This window comes from Leguminivora glycinivorella, chromosome 3 (assembly GCF_023078275.1).
Source record: "Leguminivora glycinivorella isolate SPB_JAAS2020 chromosome 3, LegGlyc_1.1, whole genome shotgun sequence".
NCBI lineage: Eukaryota > Metazoa > Arthropoda > Insecta > Lepidoptera > Tortricidae > Leguminivora > Leguminivora glycinivorella.
Genome location: NC_062973.1, coordinates 255,880 through 276,749, shown reverse-complemented (window position 1 = coordinate 276,749; position 20,870 = coordinate 255,880). Strand labels below are relative to the sequence as shown.

The following is a 20,870-nucleotide window of genomic DNA, read 5'->3' as shown; positions in this document are numbered from 1 at the left end:
CTCGCAATCCGCTCAAAAGTAAAGTTAAATAATCTAACAAAACATGTGGCCCAGGTAAGCTTGAACAGACCAGTCTCCACAAACAGCACCCGTTCACGAGTATGACGCGTATCTCAGCCATCGCCTCCCTCAACCTCCATTCGGGAAGGTGGCGACCCGATCAACACGCCACCGTAAGCAAAGACTTTTAAGCGAGCATGACATGTTCAAGCTAACAGCAAATTGACAAAAGAAAAATCGACACAGTGAAACACGACATTAAGCTTGTAGGTGACATTAAAGAGGGCAACAATGCCTAGTATAGCTATACATAACTAATTACATGCTCAACGTGACTTAGAGATGTAAAGGTCTCTAAGGGTCAGTGTACTATCATACTTTAAAATGAATTTTATATTACTACGCTATATAATGAAAACAAAAATCTTAGAGGTGTATAAGGTCTCTAAGCGTCCTACTAACATAACTAATGATACAATACAATCACATGAGAAAAATTACGCTGTGTCATTTTTACTGGATACTAGTACGGTTGTATTACAAACTTCTGCTACCATAATCAAGCTACTGGCTTAAAGGCATTTTTATCATCTATAAAATCATTTACCGTATAGTAAGCTTTACCTAGCAAACAGCGCTTAACATGTGACTTAAATTTGCCGAGTGGCAAGTTCACTACATCAATGGGGATTTTGTTATAAAAACGTGTACAGTTCCCAACGAAAGACGTACTAACCTTACGGAGACGGTGGAAGGGCACGGCAAGTTTATGTTTGTTTCTAGTGTTATAGTTATGGATATCACTGTTAAGCTTGTATTCATGGATGTTTTTCCTAGCATACATAATATTCTCAAGTATGTACTGAGAGGCAACGGTAAGAATGTTCACCTCTTTGAATTTCTCTCTTAGGGAAGCTCGAGCGCCCAGTCCATATATGGAACGTACAGCTGAACGTGTGTTTCCAGTCTAGAAGATGAAAACATGCTTATTTGATGGAAATACATTATTGAAGTAAGCAAAAATTTCCTCCGTTTTCATCATAAGTATTGGTAATTCATTTTCAGATCTCCTGGCAATTTATTAGAATGACAAACCTTGTGACGGCTGGTGACCCCACGGGACCAGCTCTCCACCTAATCGTCGCGACGGCGCTCAAATTATTCATTACTCAGTTTATTCGATGGGTAAATACTACTAAATAGGACTTTCGGAACATTAGGTCACCGGGGTTCTGAAGACAAACATTTGAGTTGAGACTCCGATTATACAATTAATATATAATTTGTCAAATTTGATATTGTTTTGATAAGATCTTGGCGCAAACAATTGAAGCTTAGGTTTTATGTACAATTGTGGGGATCTTCAGAAACAAAGTGTAACACCGGTATCGGTTTTTAAAGAGCTTGGTAGTAGTACTAGGCGGGACGATTACTTATTAAAAAAAATGTTTGGTAAAATCACATGAAATAAGTGTCGAAACACCCGTTACGTTTCTAGTACTATTGAAGGAAGACCGTCTAAGCGTTTGTTTTGTCCGAGATTTGAGCGTGACACCACTGGAATTCCTAAACAGTCATTACAATACAAGTACAGTAGCCCATTCCGACCGCATGTTGTCCTTATGTTATGGCGCATATCACACTGCTCCGCACTTTGGAACTATGTTCGTTGCTGCGATTTTATTGCTTTCAAGTACTTATAGAATATTATATATAATTGTAAGCTACAAAGTATAATTAGAATATATATATGTATTTGTGAGACACAATCGCATGGTATCTCTGTAACATATCGCCTTACATAGTTGGCTCCGTCTTTTAGCCCGACGAGGGCACGAATCGCCTCGGATGCGGTACGCGCCGCAGGGTATATACCGAGCTCTCACGATATAACGACAGAACATAGAAGCTATTTATTGGTCGCGCACTTCTAATTAAGATACAGAGAAAATGCCTGCCTTTAGTTTTCTGAACTATCTTCTTACTTCCTGGGCTTCACGGAAGACCAGCGCTGTAGCATTATATGCGGGAGCATATGCTGAGTGGAGTCCTTTTGTGGCCTCTATCTGCAGCATCAGCACCTTTTGTTGCATGCTAATAATAAGCAATATAGTTTTAAGTAGGGGTATAGGTATCTAGTTCATAGATAGATACATATAGATAGATAGATATACGTTTATTTGTTTGTCACAATACACACAGAATACACAAAAGAAATAAGTTACAAAAAAGAATTAGAATACATAATAAGCAAATTGGAAAACAGGAAATTACACAGATTTTTACCATAGCGTACTATGATACTGTGCGCGTCGCAACAAGACAAAAGGGTTACGGCTCAGTATTACGCTACGCCCTGAGGCAGCAGCACTGATATTCTGCCGGAACCGGATCAGATCACGATAACACATAATTGATTGAATAATAAATATTGTAAAGAGATGAAATTATATACCTAAAATATCTATAAATAATTGCCTATGAAACGAGTGAGATGAATGCTATGATGAAAAGAAATGTGTGTTTGATCTGTTAGATCGATAGATAGTAAAATAATTGCTACAGCTAGAGCTAAAGCTGAAGCTAAATCCGGTAATCTGCAACCAGGTAGCCATAAGGGATACCCAAACTTTGTTTTCATAAGATCTCTTTTTTCTTCTTTCAACTGTATTTGGTGCTGTATGATGGTTTCTGCAATAAACGTCTGTCTATTCTATTCTATTCTTAAAATGGCAACATCGTTCGTGAGTATCTTCGTCGCCGCACGCGACTTCATCGCTTCGCACTACCGACATGACATGCAACGGCAGTGTACTGTAACCCTAACCCCGTGTCGTATGTACACTATACACGCAGCAGAACATAGCTCAGTACACAGAGCGGATCCTCGACACGTGCCTGAGCCTAACTCGCCTAACTCCATACGTAATGAGGATAAACGTGCAAACCACGCACGGGTGGTTTAGCCCGTAAAGATTTTTGTATTCGAGTTCAATTTGTTCAATTAATAAATAAATTTTTCTTTTCATGAAACAGGAATCGATTATAAACCCATACAGAATTTTAGATAAAATGAATTATAGATAGACCCGCAAAAAGTTTACTTCATGAATGTTACCTTATTGACCTGTGAATATTGAACCTAATGTAATGAAACCTAACCTAAACCTGTCGCACCAGTAGCGTAATAAAATGCCTATTTAACGCATCATGTAACAATTTCTTGAAACTGAAGTGCTACAAATTGAGAGTCGTAATTGATGCCAGCATATTTGAAATATACACACATTTACAACGGCTTCTCTTTTACATAAGAGTGCAAGTTAAACATAAGCAACGGCTGATTTAGCGCGAGAAAACTCTTCTAGTTAATTACAACGAGTATATTGTCTACTACTCATTATTAATAAATAACGAATGCCTCGCCTAATCCTCATCAGAGCCAATACCCGTAGTTGATCCTCGTATAACGAATATGTGATCCCGGACAAAGGATCCTTTGTTCATTTCACGTGGATCCGCACTTCTGTTGAGTAATTACTTCTAAGGCCAATACGAAGCCTACAAATATTCAATTAATTTGATACTTATTATTATTACAAAATCAAGTACTGTAACACCCCGCTACCCCTTAATTAATTCACCCTAAATTACCTAACTTAAGTCCAAATTGTTAGCCCTAATTAAAACAATACACTATTAAAAATTGGCCATTAAAACAAATACTGTGATCGTCTAGTAAGTGGTAGGACCCCGTAGTTGTGCGTAGCAATCCAGATTCTTTTTACCTTTAGGAACTTGCTATTAGGGGTAAATTTAAGTTGATAAAACTAAGGCAGTAATATATTCACTTGAGGTATAATAAGCTGAGAGAACGTCATTTGTGAAAGAATTTAGTGCGTTGAGATAAAAGTGTGTGAGAATGGTAAAATTGTGTAAGGAATATAAATACAGGAAATATATTAAAAATAAATACAAGACATTATTTAAAATGGGGTTAATTGTTTCCGACCCACGAGTCCCTTATACGTAGGAATAATAGGTGTATAATATAATATAGCCTATTATAAGGACCTCGCTCGAGCATATGTACAAACTAGGTTGCTGGTTCAATTTATGCTTTATCAAACATTGAACAAATGGGATCCTTAGAACAAAAGTAAACTGATGTAAAGTGTCTTTGCTCTACTTAAAAATGTACTACCATAATAGTAGATATCAAATATTTAATCAAGGATCCTTTAATCCCGGTATAATTTTATATGTTTTGGGATGTTTCTGCAACCAAGTCCTCTAACGTCAGGATAGAAACTGCTCTGCCTACCCCTGGTCTATCAAGGAAACAGAATATCTATTTTGATACCCTTTATTGGGCCTATTCATTGACCTTCTTTTGATACTAAGACAAATACTTCATTGATCTAGCCTTTCGAACGACAAAACCCCAGACTCACACGCCATCCCATATATATATTTTGGTTCGGCCATAGCCATCGAAGGTTGTCCAAGATCACAAAATATAAATTCTATATGCGTGCAATTTCCCACGTTCCGAGTATAGTGGTCCATTGCTTGACATCGTGTTTCACTAGTCAATGCTAGAATTGTTTGGTCTCCCAGACAACGTTATCGTTAACCATATTATGAAAATGGAATGATGATTCCAAAGTCTGCCAATCTCGAGGCCAGTGTCAATGATTCAACTTTTGTGAACAATCTTATTTTTATATCAATGATTCTCCTTGATAGCGACAGGATCCTAACATCCATAGATGTCCTATGCCTCCCTAGTATTTAGTATTAGTATTAATTCCCACAAGTTATCCTTTAACTCTAATAAAGTTTACATGTTATGAACAATAAATAAAGTTATTAATCCTACTTCATTGATATAGCAAAATTATCTTACTTAAGGATGAGACAATAGTATGAAAATCCTTCTAATCACCCAAAGAGATTCTAGCTAATAGAATGTGTATGTACATAAAGTAAATATGTGTAATATTTTATGTATCTATTTTGTTACATATAGTAGTCATATTAGAGATACTCAGATCCGAATTTTAATTAATAATATTCCAAATTAACTGTTAGTGTTAATTGTATGTAATAAATAAATTGAAATTTGAACGACTTTAAATAACTACCACATAAATATAACATTCATGAATATCTTGTTCATATGAAATGAATAAGTACCACTATTTAAAATTATCACCTTCAGAAAATAGCACTAATCTAAAATTACAAATATAAACACATTCAAAATAAACAATTTGGACACTTACTTGTAGTCTTCAAGTCTACTTTACCGAGATACCTTCTCGCCAGTCTCCAACCTCTCAATCTTGTATCTCAAATCCGCTTCCTACTTAAACTCCTGATGTGTTCCTTCAACGATTCCTAGTCGAATGCCTACCTAACCCTCAGATGTGAACACCTCAACTAGTAGAGGAGATATGGCCTTGGGGGTCATAATAATTACCACAGAACCGAAGTTTGGTTTTTTTAGTTCTTTGTGTGTGTCTTTTTGACATACTAAAAATATAGTAAAATATATTTATGCAAAATGCGTTTTTTCGACCGCCAAAAGTTGTATGAAAAATTACTATGGAAAAAAAATCCTAAAATTTAAAAATCGTCTCTGGTATCAACTTATGGGGAATTAGACGGCAAATTTTTTTATAGCGTTGATGTTTAGCAAAATTATAAATATTTTTCACTATTTTGGTAAAATAAAAAATGATAAAAATCATAAATTTGATGAAAGGAAGTAATTAAAACATAAATTTCAGCAATGTAATTTTTTTCATATGTCCCACACCATGGTAAATACGGGTACGATCCGCCTGGTGATTAGCAGTTACGGTAGCCTATGACGGCTGCTATGAGGATAACGCGCGTCCGCGGGAGAAAAATCCTCCTATTGGGTAACCGTATTTACCATGAACTTGTATTTTGGTGGGGTTCAATATAAGTATATAAATTGTCGCATCCCGTAAAAAAACTGTCGATAAAGCATTATATTGAACACGAGAGAAAACCAAAACCTAATAATCATCGGTTTTTCTAGTCCTAAATCTGCGCATCCACACACCCTGGACCCGTATATGGTCGCACACTGCGGCTTCTTCTTCTTCAACCTAGCGTTTTCCCGGCCTTGCGCCAGGGTCCGCTTTCCTACTCAGTCTTCTCCACTTTGCCCGGTCTTCAGCATACTTAGACGTGAGATTGTTCTCTTGTATGTCCGCTCCCACGACGTCCAGCCAGCGCTTCTTTGGGCTACCGGGGCCGCGTGACTTAGAGCCTAGGACAGCGAGATTAAGGCATCTGTTTTCGATGTAGGCTTAGGAGGATTTTTCTCCCGCGGACGCGCGTTATCCTGCGAGCTAGCTGAGGACTGTTAAGGGTGCCTTTCCACCAGAGATGTGTTATGGATGCTTCTGATATCCACAATCAGCTTAGTCGAACCCGTTCCTACTAGCGCTACGCTTTGTGAACAGTGAACATGATTGGTGGATATTAAACACTATCACGTTGCGCATCTCTAGTGGAAAGGTACCCTAAAGGGCCAGCAACGCGCATGTGGAGGCTCTAGATTGGCAGGCGTCATAGGCTACCGTAACTGTTAATCACCAGGCGGATCGTACCCGTATTTACCATGGTGTGGGACATAATAAATATGAAAAAATTGCATTGCTGATATTTATGTTTTAATTACTTCCTTTCATCAAATTTATGATTTTTATCATTTTTTATTTTACCAAAATAGTGAAAAATATTTATATTTTTGCTAAACATCAACGCTATAAAAAAATTTGCCGCCTAATTCCCCATAAGTTGATACCAGAGACGATTTTTAAATTTTAGGATTTTTTTTCCATAGTAATTTTTCATACAACTTTTGGCGGTCGAAAAAACGCATTTTGCATAAATATATTTTACTATATTTTTAGTATGTCAAAAAGACACACACAAAGAACTAAAAAAACCAAACTTCGGTTCTGTGGGAATTATTATGACCCCCCCCATACAAATTCTCATTCCACTCCTCTACTAAACGTTCCCTCGCCGAATGCCCTCTCTGACGCTGCGCTCTGAGTTTTATTGTCCCGATTTTAACGCATGCGCTGTGTTGTTTTATGGCTAAGAATGTCTGATTTCGCCAGATGTGCCTAAAACGCCTAATGTGCCGGACTTGCCTTATTGTGCCTAAAACGCCTATTGTGCCGATTTCGCCTAATGTGCCTAAAACGCCTATTGTGCCGGTTTTAATTCCGAGAATTTCTATTTTTAATTTGTTGGAATTCCATTTCGTATGTAAGTTGTTTTCGTTTTATTTATTTGCAATTTTTAAGTTTTTATCTCTGTATGCATTTGTTTCTAAGCATAATTATTATAGATATATCTTATGATTTGAACCGAGGACTGTGTGGTCCGTTACATCTGCCCCTTTTATTTTCGTTTGATTCAAAATAACATTTTGTGTTAAACGAAAATAACCAATAAAATAATTCAGTTATTGAAATTTTCAATTTCCCATTTTCATAGTTGTTGTGAATAAAAGTGATCAATACTCAAAAGAACCTCACTGATCCAGCACGAATTATGAACTTAATAGTTACCCAGACACATGAGTCAAATTGTCACCAGCCAGAATTTTCATTCCAGTAAAAGCATTTGGTTGTGAATCAAATGTACCCTAATGGTAAAATCCTTGCATCCTCATATGGGTAGTTAGTCACATTGTCCGACAGGTAACCCGCTATCTCCATTGTCCAGATATTATGAACTTACAAAGATCTCTTCACTAGAAAGAAAAAGCCTTTCTATTCTCAGGTAGCCACTGACAACTGTTCTCCCCATAGTTCAAGGAACCAGTCCACAACTCAATACTAATCAATAATTTTCCTCCTTTCTCGGCATAATGTCCTATGTATAATTATAAGAGTAATCAGACAATCAATGTTTTAATCAAATCAACAATTTTATAAATATGATTCCATGTTAAGTCATATTTTTTTTTATATATGCCAGACAAAATTATCTGATTTATCCCATAAAGACACAGGGTGTGTGTTTAGTTCGTTTGTTAGCGGCATGTAGAGTATGTTGTTACCAAAAGAATGTACCTGTAAAAGGTATAAATTATTTATCCTAACACCTAACTCTTTTGGTATCAAGTTTGTGTAACCCTTTCCCCATTTCGAAATTCCAATAACTGCCGTCACTATTCTCAAACTTGCAAACATGAGGAAACCCTTCATATCTTCAAACGACTCTCCATCCATTCATCTAGCTAAACCTCTCTTCTTTCTATTATGCCACTCTCATTTAATATACTCGTTCAGATTTCATCCTTCCTCATACACTCAATTTTACTGTTTCTGTCATACCTGCAAGTCCACTTAGATAATGACAGTAAAAATAATGTATAATATCATAAATAATAAGCTCTCTCTTTTCCCTGCTGTTATTTCGATTTTTTTCAAATTGATCAGAAATTTAAAATAATATACATACTTATATCATAAGTATAGATACTATGTTATTCTTTACTTTATGAATCATTCTATACGCAATCACGTCTTATATTTAACTTTCGCATTAGCACAAACGTACGCAAAATTGTACGCAAAACTGCAAAATATTGTATGTGATGCCAATTACCGTTAAGTATTAATTACATCTTTGCAACCTTTTTTATGGAAGATGATACGAAATATTGCTAAGAATTCTCCTTTTGTAAGTAGGAAAAATAATACAAGTAACTTGTTACGTCTAACTGCTCTGATAACATCTGCTAAAACTGTAACTTAACTATCTTTTAGTATTATCGTTACAAACATACACACATACCTACATACTGAACTATCATTAGCTTAATAAACCTATAGGACAATACTTTGGAAGATGTGTACTCAACACAGCAAAAGGGAATGTACAAGTTTCTAATGGGGTGGCAACGCGTATGTGACACTGTTTGAGTTGCAGGCGTCCATAGGTTACGGTAACCACTTTACACCAGACGGCCTTATGCTTGTTTGCCACTGACTTAGTACATAAAAAGATGGAAAGTCACATGAGTGAAAGTTTCCAAACATGACGAAATATGATTCTTGGTTACACATAATATTGTATGTACTATTTTTCCAAATAAATGATTGCAACGATTGCTTCATTGTTACACAACGATGGTAGTATGGCTACCGTACCGTACATCGAAATCTACAGATCCAACTGAAATCTTACTTTGTTTTGTAAACGATTGAACAAGAATTACGTTTCGAACAGTATGCGAGCGAAACCGCGGGCAAAAGCTAGTAAATCCTGTACTACTACGCATTACCTATTTATCTCATTTTATAACTAATATGGTTCTACGATCCGTTATTTAGCAAAACATAGAAAGTTTGAAATTTGGTGTTCTTCAACTGACCTTTTAATTTGTCATAGTATACTAGCAGTCTAAGCAAAGTTTTTACTATAATAATATTTTTCTCCTCAATGAAACTCCACAAAATATATTATTTATATGAGTCATGGATGTTTTCCATGTATACAGCATGTTTTTATCCATTCAAATAGGCATATCGTCGCTTAGCACCCACAGCACAAAATTTGATAGGTTTGGGGCTAAGTTGAACTGTGTAAGATGTCCCCAATATTTATTTATTTATTTCATATTTATATAAAAAAGCATTAAGATTGAATGTAGACGTCAAATCACTGTCTCTATTTTATTATTCTACAATTCGTTCCACATAGCCTGCAGAGCCCCATTCATACTGGATAAATTTTAGTCGCATCCGGTCCGTCAAATGTCTTATGATCTATAGAGCCCTTTTGATTTTTCTATGGCAACATTTGCTATGCTGACGTCATTGCCACGTCATTACTGTCAGTCAGACGGAAATAAAAGAAAAATGGATGCCGTTCAGACGTACACGCATTATTTGGAACTGAAAATTACGTAATTTATCGACCTGCTGGCTTGTATTTGTTATAAATCATAAAAAAGTGAGTAATACATTAACTAAGTAATGATATATGTTGTTAGTAATGTGGTAAATACAACACAAAATGTGTATAACGAATGTAATAAATAAATGCTTGTTTGGTTTTAGATTATGGAAAACATCATGAACAATAATGAAACAAACCGAACCTTTAGCTACAAAAATGACCCCATGACGCCAGTGGAACTACGTGGTTTTCTTTCATGATGATTTGATGATACCATAATGGAATTAGCCAAGTTTTCGCCGTAAGTAATAATGTATTTAACTTGTCCATCACAAAGCAGTTTATAGTTTAGTTTAACCTTGACTTGCTAAAATAATAAAATGTTTTCCAATAGAGAGATTGTCTCATTCCTATAGCGCACTACAATAACATCCTAATTCTGGTCTTAGAGATGGAGAGTTTTAGTAAGCCTACAACTTCCTATTTCTAATGTCCGCCTATTGACATGTTTCAGGTATTGGGTGCTAGATGCCCCTTGGAGTTAAGCCCCAGTGTGACTATACTACCTTACCAGTTATGTGTGGGTGTCCTAAGGCACCCCAGAGATGCAAAGGACCTTCACAAACTCACGCCACGCCTTCCTATCTTCAGCAACCCTCGTGACCTCGCTCCACCAGCTCAAACCTGCCACTCGCAACTCCTTTTCGACGGACCGCTCCCATGAGTAGACAAAGCACCGACGATCACGGCTTGCATCACCTGTACTGCTATGTAATATGTAAGTTACACTTTTAATGTCTAATGATCCTGTAATCTGTTAACTAATCTCACCTAGTGATAATTATTTGTATGCTTTGAATTATAAGATACGGGTTCGAACCGCAAATCATACCGATAAATACTTGAGAACTGTCATCTGATATTTGCCAGTTGCTTTTGAGTGAAGGAAATCATCGTGAGGAAACCAGACTAATTTCAATAAGACCTATTGAAAATTAGTGCCTACGCCAAATCCTGGAATTAGCTGTCAAGCAGACTCCATGCTTCCATGATCCATGGCAAACACCGGAATAATGCAAGGAGGGTGAATGAATTTTAAAGTATGACCAAGCAATGTTGGTTTTAAGCAAAAATTGTATAAATGAGAATGTAAGCATTACCGAATGTCAATAATAAGAATCATGCTTAGTTTGTAATCAAGTAGGCCTGTACAAAAATGCCCCTTCAATTTTTATTTATTTATTTAACTTTTATGTTGTTGTTAAGTCAATTATCTCTCTTTTATTCTATTTGGCTAAACTTTATTTCGATAATAGTTTAGTAGGATAAAATTTGAAATTTATCCCTTAATTAAAATAGACCCTAATTAATAAAATGATCATATACCTATTTAGTTATAAAATCTCTGCCAATTTTATTCTTATAACTTATGCTTATAACTAGGACTTATTTCCTACTTGATTATTAAATATATTTTTAAATTTTCCAGAGTATGCTGAACACCGCTGTCATTATACTAGGATCAACGTCCTGCCCCTTCCCCGGCTGTGTACAAATTGGAACTCCATTTGCATGCCCCTTTGACTGAGCAATGTGTGTATGTGCTCGAAACACATTCACTTGCAACAGAATGACTCCCAGGCTGACCTGGCTCAGCTCCTGTATGTCTGTTCTACATAGACAATGGTAAAATGCTTTATTTATTTATTTATTATTCTTTGATTTACTCTAGGGTAAATAATATTATTTGCTCTTATTCCTGATTCTAGAGGTAATAATAGCAAGTCTACTACAGACTGACTCCATTTGTTCATCCAAACTATTATACTGTGCACTATATTTGGCACAAACACTACTACTAAGTCTAAAATCTTAAGTCTAGCTTATTTATCTACATTCATAAGTACTTAATCTATGCTAACCTGCTCCATCCACTGATATCTGGTTCAACCAATTAAAACACAGACAGACGGATAATCTGACAAATTAAGTCATAAATATAGGAAACCTATGATCAACTTCCTCACTCTATTTTATAGTATACTAGAATTAGTGTAATCACAATCTTCTGATAAATATTTTAAAAAGCTTGCTCTTGGCAATTATGCTTTCCTATTGTAACCTTGGGTTATATTGTAGACTACTCCATAGTTGATATATTTACTAGCTACATGCTACCTAAAGAGCTGAAATTTTATAAAACCAATAGTGGTATGACAATACAATATTTCAATATCATTGAAAGCCAACTTCATGAAGATGTCTTGACAAACAATGCAATTCATTATATGACTTGTTGACCTGTATGTATAAAAAAGGAATGCACAACCAATAGTGGAATGGCAATATAAATGTTTTATCTGAAATGTGTTTACCCTTCATTTTTTTTTGTTCCAGGTTTCAATGAAAGAGTGAAAATTCTTCTCCATGTACAATCACTTCCAACGCCTACACTGACTACACCAAATATGATCATCACTCAACGTGTCTCATATCAAGATACCTTTTAAAAGTCATCAAGAAGGAACATAATATCTTTTCCCATGGTTTCCGGAATAATCCTAACTAAAAGTTACTTCTCTATTCTATTTTTCCTGCATGGAGTGGCGCTTTTCTGTCTAATGAAAACAACATGAACATGTATGCTCTGGGTTTTTTTTGTGCACCTTTCCAATATTACTAATAAAGCATTTTGTGAGTGTTTCATTTACCACCTTCCTTCATAATTTTGCTAGCGTGTGATTCACCGTGTCCCTAATTTTTAAATGCAATAGCTACTGTAATCTGTTCACTAATGGGAATAATTTCATGTTAACACAGTTTTGAATACTATCTTAAATAATGACTACTGACTCAATAAAAATATTCCTAGCTATAAGCTTGCCTGAGGTTAATGAATGGTGTGCCTAACTCCTTACTTGAGTACACTTAAGTACTATGCTTAAATTCTAGATTGTATGTTCTTGACATTCTTGTCAATAAGCTACTTGAATGTTTGTCTCTTTCAAGTAATTATAATTTGTTCACACTTCAGTGGAAGACAACTAATCCTTAGTTGTTAGTAAGTATGAGACGTGCTAATTGCTACTAGTTTCCCTATGATTATGAGTACCATTACTTATTCTATTGTTAATTTTATTTAAAAATAAATCAAAATCAAATCAATGAGTCGTCCTGTTGACAACATAAGATTATTGTCAGTATAATCACAGCTAAAATAGATATTTCACAGCTTAACGCTTCTCTAGATCAATCATCATTTTATTTCCTAGTTTTTCTCTAGCTGATAACAGCTTATCACTAATCAGTTGATAACACGAAAAAGGGGCGAGAAGATAGTGAGGTAAGAGTGAACATGATATTGTCTTGCTGTCAAAGTGACATCTACCATGATATGCAACACTGTTGACACATAAAGAATAGATTTTGACAAAATGTACTTAATCAAGTCTGTGTATCGCATACTGTCATTAATTTAGCTTATTCTGTTTCTTAAAAGAACATGCCAATACTAGCAACTTGTACATGACATATATACATACTACATGCCAAATCTAGTTAGAAATCAATTCCTACAGAGGCCCACAGATCATGGTACCTGAAATACTGGCAACGTTTCCTTGCTTATTTCTACTTAATTTAGTGAGACTGGCAGATATATTATAACCAACAGAACGGAAAATCTTGATTCACTAAACAGTAAAAGTTTCCCTTAACATAAAACATGTACAACGTTTTAATATTAAATTATTTTGATGTATCTAAGTATTTATAATCTTCCATGATATCGTTTTAAAGAACCCTCGACACAAAATTACCACAAGACAGTCGATCTGTGCGTAATTGCTTTCAGTAACGACTAATTTGTTTTAGTACAAAACTTTCCCAGTAGATAAATATAACCGATACCATTGAGGTTTTATTTTTGCTATAATCTCTTCATTATCGCAACAGAATAAATATTAGCTAGAAAACGAATAACTTTTCTAAATTTGCCATTCCAATTGAATTGTTTCATTGACAGCTGGTTTGACATTTTTACAATAGCCTCAAATACTTTCTTCTATCCCCGGTGTCCCTAGTCGATGACAGTTTTCTGCACGTGTTATCTCTTATCAGTCTGTACGCACGTTGTTGATCGATAATTATGTTATTGTTTACATACATTACCATGTGCACACGCGATTCCAATTATCGTATAAAGCCGCGTCCTAAGTTCGTAACGGGTAACGTTTATAAGTTTAGTTTATGCTAGAAGCGCAAACTGTCATTAGTTCTTTGAATAGTGAATTAAAGTGAAATAACAATCTAATTAGGTAAGTGATAAGCCTACAATGGTTTTAAAATTACACGGCTATGTCTAAAGTGAGTGAAATGTGTTGTGCAAAGTGCAATGTTTCTGTTTCAATATCGGATTATAACTTTGTTTAAAAATCCAGGTTAGTGACCTTAAACTTACAAAACATACTTCAAAATGAAACGTATCTTAGAAAACTATCAATAGCTTGATTGCCCCTTAGACTATTACGCAGTGGTTAATAAGAATAGACGAATGATACAAAATTAACATAAAGTTTCAGCATGAAGGATAGCAAGTTCCCAAAAAGGATATCTCATTCACAGCAACACTTTGTGACAAAATGTCACTTGAATATGCTAACAATTGGACATATTTAGGGTCTATTACATCCTGCGGTCACGGTCTCCACTTTGTAACACCCCGCTACCCCTTAATTAATTCACCCTAAATTACCTAACTTAAGTCCAAATTGTTAGCCCTAATTAAAACAATACACTATTAAAAATTGGCCATTAAAACAAATACTGTGATCGTCTAGTAAGTGGTAGGACCCCGTAGTTGTGCGTAGCAATCCAGATTCTTTTTACCTTTAGGAACTTGCTATTAGGGGTAAATTTAAGTTGATAAAACTAAGGCAGTAATATATTCACTTGAGGTATAATAAGCTGAGAGAACGTCATTTGTGAAAGAATTTAGTGCGTTGAGATAAAAGTGTGTGAGAATGGTAAAATTGTGTAAGGAATATAAATACAGGAAATATATTAAAAATAAATACAAGACATTATTTAAAATGGGGTTAATTGTTTCCGACCCACGAGTCCCTTATACGTAGGAATAATAGGTGTATAATATAATATAGCCTATTATAAGGACCTCGCTCGAGCATATGTACAAACTAGGTTGCTGGTTCAATTTATGCTTTATCAAACATTGAACAAATGGGATCCTTAGAACAAAAGTAAACTGATGTAAAGTGTCTTTGCTCTACTTAAAAATGTACTACCATAATAGTAGATATCAAATATTTAATCAAGGATCCTTTAATCCCGGTATAATTTTATATGTTTTGGGATGTTTCTGCAACCAAGTCCTCTAACGTCAGGATAGAAACTGCTCTGCCTACCCCTGGTCTATCAAGGAAACAGAATATCTATTTTGATACCCTTTATTGGGCCTATTCATTGACCTTCTTTTGATACTAAGACAAATACTTCATTGATCTAGCCTTTCGAACGACAAAACCCCAGACTCACACGCCATCCCATATATATATTTTGGTTCGGCCATAGCCATCGAAGGTTGTCCAAGATCACAAAATATAAATTCTATATGCGTGCAATTTCCCACGTTCCGAGTATAGTGGTCCATTGCTTGACATCGTGTTTCACTAGTCAATGCTAGAATTGTTTGGTCTCCCAGACAACGTTATCGTTAACCATATTATGAAAATGGAATGATGATTCCAAAGTCTGCCAATCTCGAGGCCAGTGTCAATGATTCAACTTTTGTGAACAATCTTATTTTTATATCAATGATTCTCCTTGATAGCGACAGGATCCTAACATCCATAGATGTCCTATGCCTCCCTAGTATTTAGTATTAGTATTAATTCCCACAAGTTATCCTTTAACTCTAATAAAGTTTACATGTTATGAACAATAAATAAAGTTATTAATCCTACTTCATTGATATAGCAAAATTATCTTACTTAAGGATGAGACAATAGTATGAAAATCCTTCTAATCACCCAAAGAGATTCTAGCTAATAGAATGTGTATGTACATAAAGTAAATATGTGTAATATTTTATGTATCTATTTTGTTACATATAGTAGTCATATTAGAGATACTCAGATCCGAATTTTAATTAATAATATTCCAAATTAACTGTTAGTGTTAATTGTATGTAATAAATAAATTGAAATTTGAACGACTTTAAATAACTACCACATAAATATAACATTCATGAATATCTTGTTCATATGAAATGAATAAGTACCACTATTTAAAATTATCACCTTCAGAAAATAGCACTAATCTAAAATTACAAATATAAACACATTCAAAATAAACAATTTGGACACTTACTTGTAGTCTTCAAGTCTACTTTACCGAGATACCTTCTCGCCAGTCTCCAACCTCTCAATCTTGTATCTCAAATCCGCTTCCTACTTAAACTCCTGATGTGTTCCTTCAACGATTCCTAGTCGAATGCCTACCTAACCCTCAGATGTGAACACCTCAACGTTCCCTCGCCGAATGCCCTCTCTGACGCTGCGCTCTGAGTTTTATTGTCCCGATTTTAACGCATGCGCTGTGTTGTTTTATGGCTAAGAATGTCTGATTTCGCCAGATGTGCCTAAAACGCCTAATGTGCCGGACTTGCCTTATTGTGCCTAAAACGCCTATTGTGCCGATTTCGCCTAATGTGCCTAAAACGCCTATTGTGCCGGTTTTAATTCCGAGAATTTCTATTTTTAATTTGTTGGAATTCCATTTCGTATGTAAGTTGTTTTCGTTTTATTTATTTGCAATTTTTAAGTTTTTATCTCTGTATGCATTTGTTTCTAAGCATAATTATTATAGATATATCTTATGATTTGAACCGAGGACTGTGTGGTCCGTTACAGTACCTAATAAATAAATAAATATCATTGGATATTCTTACACTTTATTACAGCTACACGGTGTGTTCAAGAAAGCTTGTGTTGTACCCACACTCAGACAACGGTACTTGAATACATACATGCCCTTACCGAGATTCGAACCCGGGACCATCGGCTTAGCAGACATGGTCACAGTGGGTAACCACTAGGCCAGGCCAGTCGCAAATCAACACGGGAACGTTTCGAACCACAGTGTTCAAACACCATGCACTTTGCTAATGACATCACCCGAGTGTAGCTTTCCTGTTTTTACAGTAAGTGGGTCAACACAAAAATGTTTAAGTTCCATATTTTCCGTAACTATAGTGTCTCAGGTTTTAGTTTCATGGTTGAAGTTAGTTACAATTTGCGGCTATCTTTTAGTGATTTAATTTCGATGGCATAAAGAAACAAAGTTGTTGAAAAATGGTGCTTCAATATCATATCAAATGGTAATTTACATGTTGTATTAATGTCACACACATTATATAACTATAACTAAATTCTGATCATATTTTATGAAGTTCTATTTGGCATCTTGAATTTTTGAATTATTAATTGAATGCTGAACAAAATTATTTTTCACCCGGTTGATCCGGTGAACTGAACGTCTAATCGCATATTCGCTCAAATTACTCAAATGGCAGACTTTAATAGCATATGTTTGTAACAAGTGCTTGTTCTGGATTCCCCATTCCAGGTAACTTCTGGTATTGGGCAGGGAAGTAATCTGGGGCCCTTAATGTTCCTAATTCTCATAAACGACATACCGACAGAAATTAAATTCTCAACATGTCTATTATTTGCCGATGATTTAAAGTTAGCTCTCCCAATTAACGATACAAACGATCCCAAATTACTTCAAAGCGATATAGAAGCAACGTATAATTGGGCATCAAACAATAGCGTCACGTTCAATAAAGATAAATGCTCGGTAATGACCTACGCGAAAGCTCGCCAACCTATAACTTACCAATACACTCTCCAGTCCACACCTATAAAGCGAACTGATAAAATTAAAGACCTCGGTGTCTCTTTTGATTCCCAGATAACATTTAACTCCCATATCGTCAACACCAGTAACGAGGCTAGAAAGTGTCTGGGATTCATCATTCGACAGGCTAAACAATTTACAGACCCGAATGCCATTACTATTTTGTTCAATGCGTATGTGCGGAGCAAGCTTGAGACCAACGCCATCATCTGGAGCCCCCATGAGCAACAATACGTGCTTCTATTGGAAAGAGTGCAAAAATCGTTTGTGCGATTTCTATATAAAAAAATATACGGCGTATACCCTTTCCTGTATCCAACGCTCTTCATATATGGCATGGTAAATTACACATCCCTCGAAGCCCGGAGAAATATATACCTAGTTAAATATTTTTTCCAATTGATACGCGGTCAATTAATGAATTGTCAACTGTTGGCACAAGTACCATTGCGTGTTCTCCGTTTGGCATCTAAACAATTGCGTACTCGCCGCCGCGATTTGTTTGCTATTCCTCCAGCGCGCACGCGCGCGCTCGCCTCCTCCCCACTGCACCATGCATTGAAGTTAATAAATGACATACTAGACAGCGATAAGCAGCTAGACATTTTCTTCTCCTCAGAAACTAATTTTTTGAAAGCTTCATCGCGATATTTGGAAAGTATTGTAACACCTAGCTCTATTGTAGAATCTGTGACATAGTGAAAATAAGAATACCTACATTGTGATAATGATATGATTAAATGATTTTATTTATTTATATTCCATTGTACTATAATATTTTAATGTAAAGTAATTTTTAATGTGACATATACCTATTAGCATTATTTATAGTTTTGTGTAATATTTTTGTGACTTTTCGAGATATGTGTGTAAGATAATTTGTTCGTTCAATAAAATTATGTAAGTTATTAGCACGTAAGGTCTATCTGTAAGTGCTGATATGATATGTAAAATAAAGAAATAATAAAGAATAAAGAAATAATTCCTAACGACTATTGTTTCTCTTAACGCGTGGCTCAGGCCAAACGTGCTAGAGTTGAAAAGGATGACGGTTCAAATTAAAGAGATAGAATAGTACTCGTACCTTCAGATACGTTTATACGTTACGTTGTGGCGTAAGCTGAATTTAAAAAGTTTACATTAAAATTGTGGAGGACAGTTCGACATCGTTGTAGCAGCTAAGCCGTAGACGCACTACGACGCTCGTAGCCCGTAGCACACAACTCGGATTTATTTATGTACGAAATCGTTTCAACTGACAGAAGGATTTGAGCTTTGATAGACGTTCAATATTAATATAAGGTGCTAACGTTGTTTTCTTCTATGAGGAAATATTAAATGCATAGCATTTGTCAAAAGACAATTCAGTTACAAAGGACCTATCTAGTTTGCTAAGAAGCTACAACTTTACGATGCATATAAAAACACCTACTAGAATTAATACTTGCATTGACCAAATCGCTAGTAACATACGTAATATTAAATCTGACACTCACAAACTTGAGCTGTCCGATCATGATAGAGCCCAATCGATCACATTAAATATTAACAAAATTAAATCCTATACAACCTGGTTTGAGATGAAAAGGGATTACAGCCGTGATAATGTCAGAAAGTTTCGCGATAGTATTAAGGCTCTATCCTTTTGTGAAGTCTTAAGTTCTGACAATGCACAGGAAGCGTTTAAAATATTTTATGACCTACTAAAACTTTTTTATGACCTATGCTTTCCTATTATTAAAGTTAAAGTTAATAGACAAGACAAAATAAAGTGGTTATCTAAAGGTATCCGTAAGTCCTGTCAGGTCAAACGGCAAATGCTTTTCGTAAGTAGGAAAAGCGGGGATAATCAGGACACAAATAAAATTGTTTTAAAAAGATATGGTAAACTATTGGCACAGTGTATAAATAAATCAAAACAAATTAGTAACGATAAATATATTTCTGCAAATAAAAACAAATGTAAAGCAACATGGAATGTCATAGCCTCGCAGATGTCAAATTCAGATCATTTAACTGATATAAAATGTTTAAAAATTAATGACAAGGTTTATGACAGTCCTCAAGATATCTGCACTAAACTTAACAATCATTTTATAGAACTGAGCAACGTAAATAAAAGTAATACTAAGAGACAAACAACAATAAACATTGAGCAGTATCCTGCCACGATGTTCCTGATGCCAACGGACCCTAATGAGATTTACAAAATAATTATGTCCCTAAACAACAGCAAAACTTCAGGAATTGATGACATTTCAACTGAATTAGTAAAATCAACCGCATTATTTTTAAGTAACCCTCTAGCACACGTCATAAATATGTCTTTCACCCAAGGATATTTCCCTGAACAGTTAAAAATATCTATTATAAAACCGATCTATAAAAAAGGAGAAAGAGATGATCCAGGCAACTATAGACCAATTACAATTGTCCCGATATTGTCTAAAATAGTAGAAAGAGCCTTTTGTGACAGATTAAATAGCTTTTTAACGAAATATAACATCTTACATCCTGCTCAATTCGGCTTTCGAAAAGGTTTAAATACTGAAGTAGCATGTTTTGAATTTATTAAATATATAACTGAATCAATTAATGGTAAGTCACCAGTTATGTCGATATTCCTAGATATGTCGAAAGCATTTGACCTGGTAGATCATTCAAAACTGCTTAATAAATTAGCAAATTATGGAATAAGAGGTCTAGCAAATGAATGGGTCAGATCTTATTTAACTGATAGACAACAATGTACTCAAATATCAAAAATTGTTGAAATTGAAAATACCGTTCATAAAATAGAATATAGATCACCTCTACAGACAGTTGTTTCAGGAGTGCCTCAAGGCAGTAACTTAGGTCCGCTTTTATTTTTAATCTTTATCAATGACCTGCCTAAAGCCACAAAGCCTAAAACTATACTTTATGCAGATGATACCACTATTGTAGTCAGGAGCGAAAACCAAGAT

The 20,870-nt window shown here is 35.2% G+C and overlaps 1 long non-coding RNA gene across 1 annotated transcript; it reads left to right on the top strand.

Moving 5' to 3' along the window:
* Positions 1 to 9,919: 9,919 nt before the first annotated feature.
* On the top strand, positions 9,920 to 14,815 carry LOC125224981. Its single transcript, XR_007176940.1, has 5 exons — positions 9,920 to 10,020; positions 10,128 to 10,267; positions 10,481 to 10,744; positions 11,456 to 11,652; positions 12,364 to 14,815. It is a non-coding gene; the product is annotated as an uncharacterized LOC125224981 (long non-coding RNA).
* The last annotated feature ends 6,055 nt before the right edge of the window (positions 14,816 to 20,870 follow it).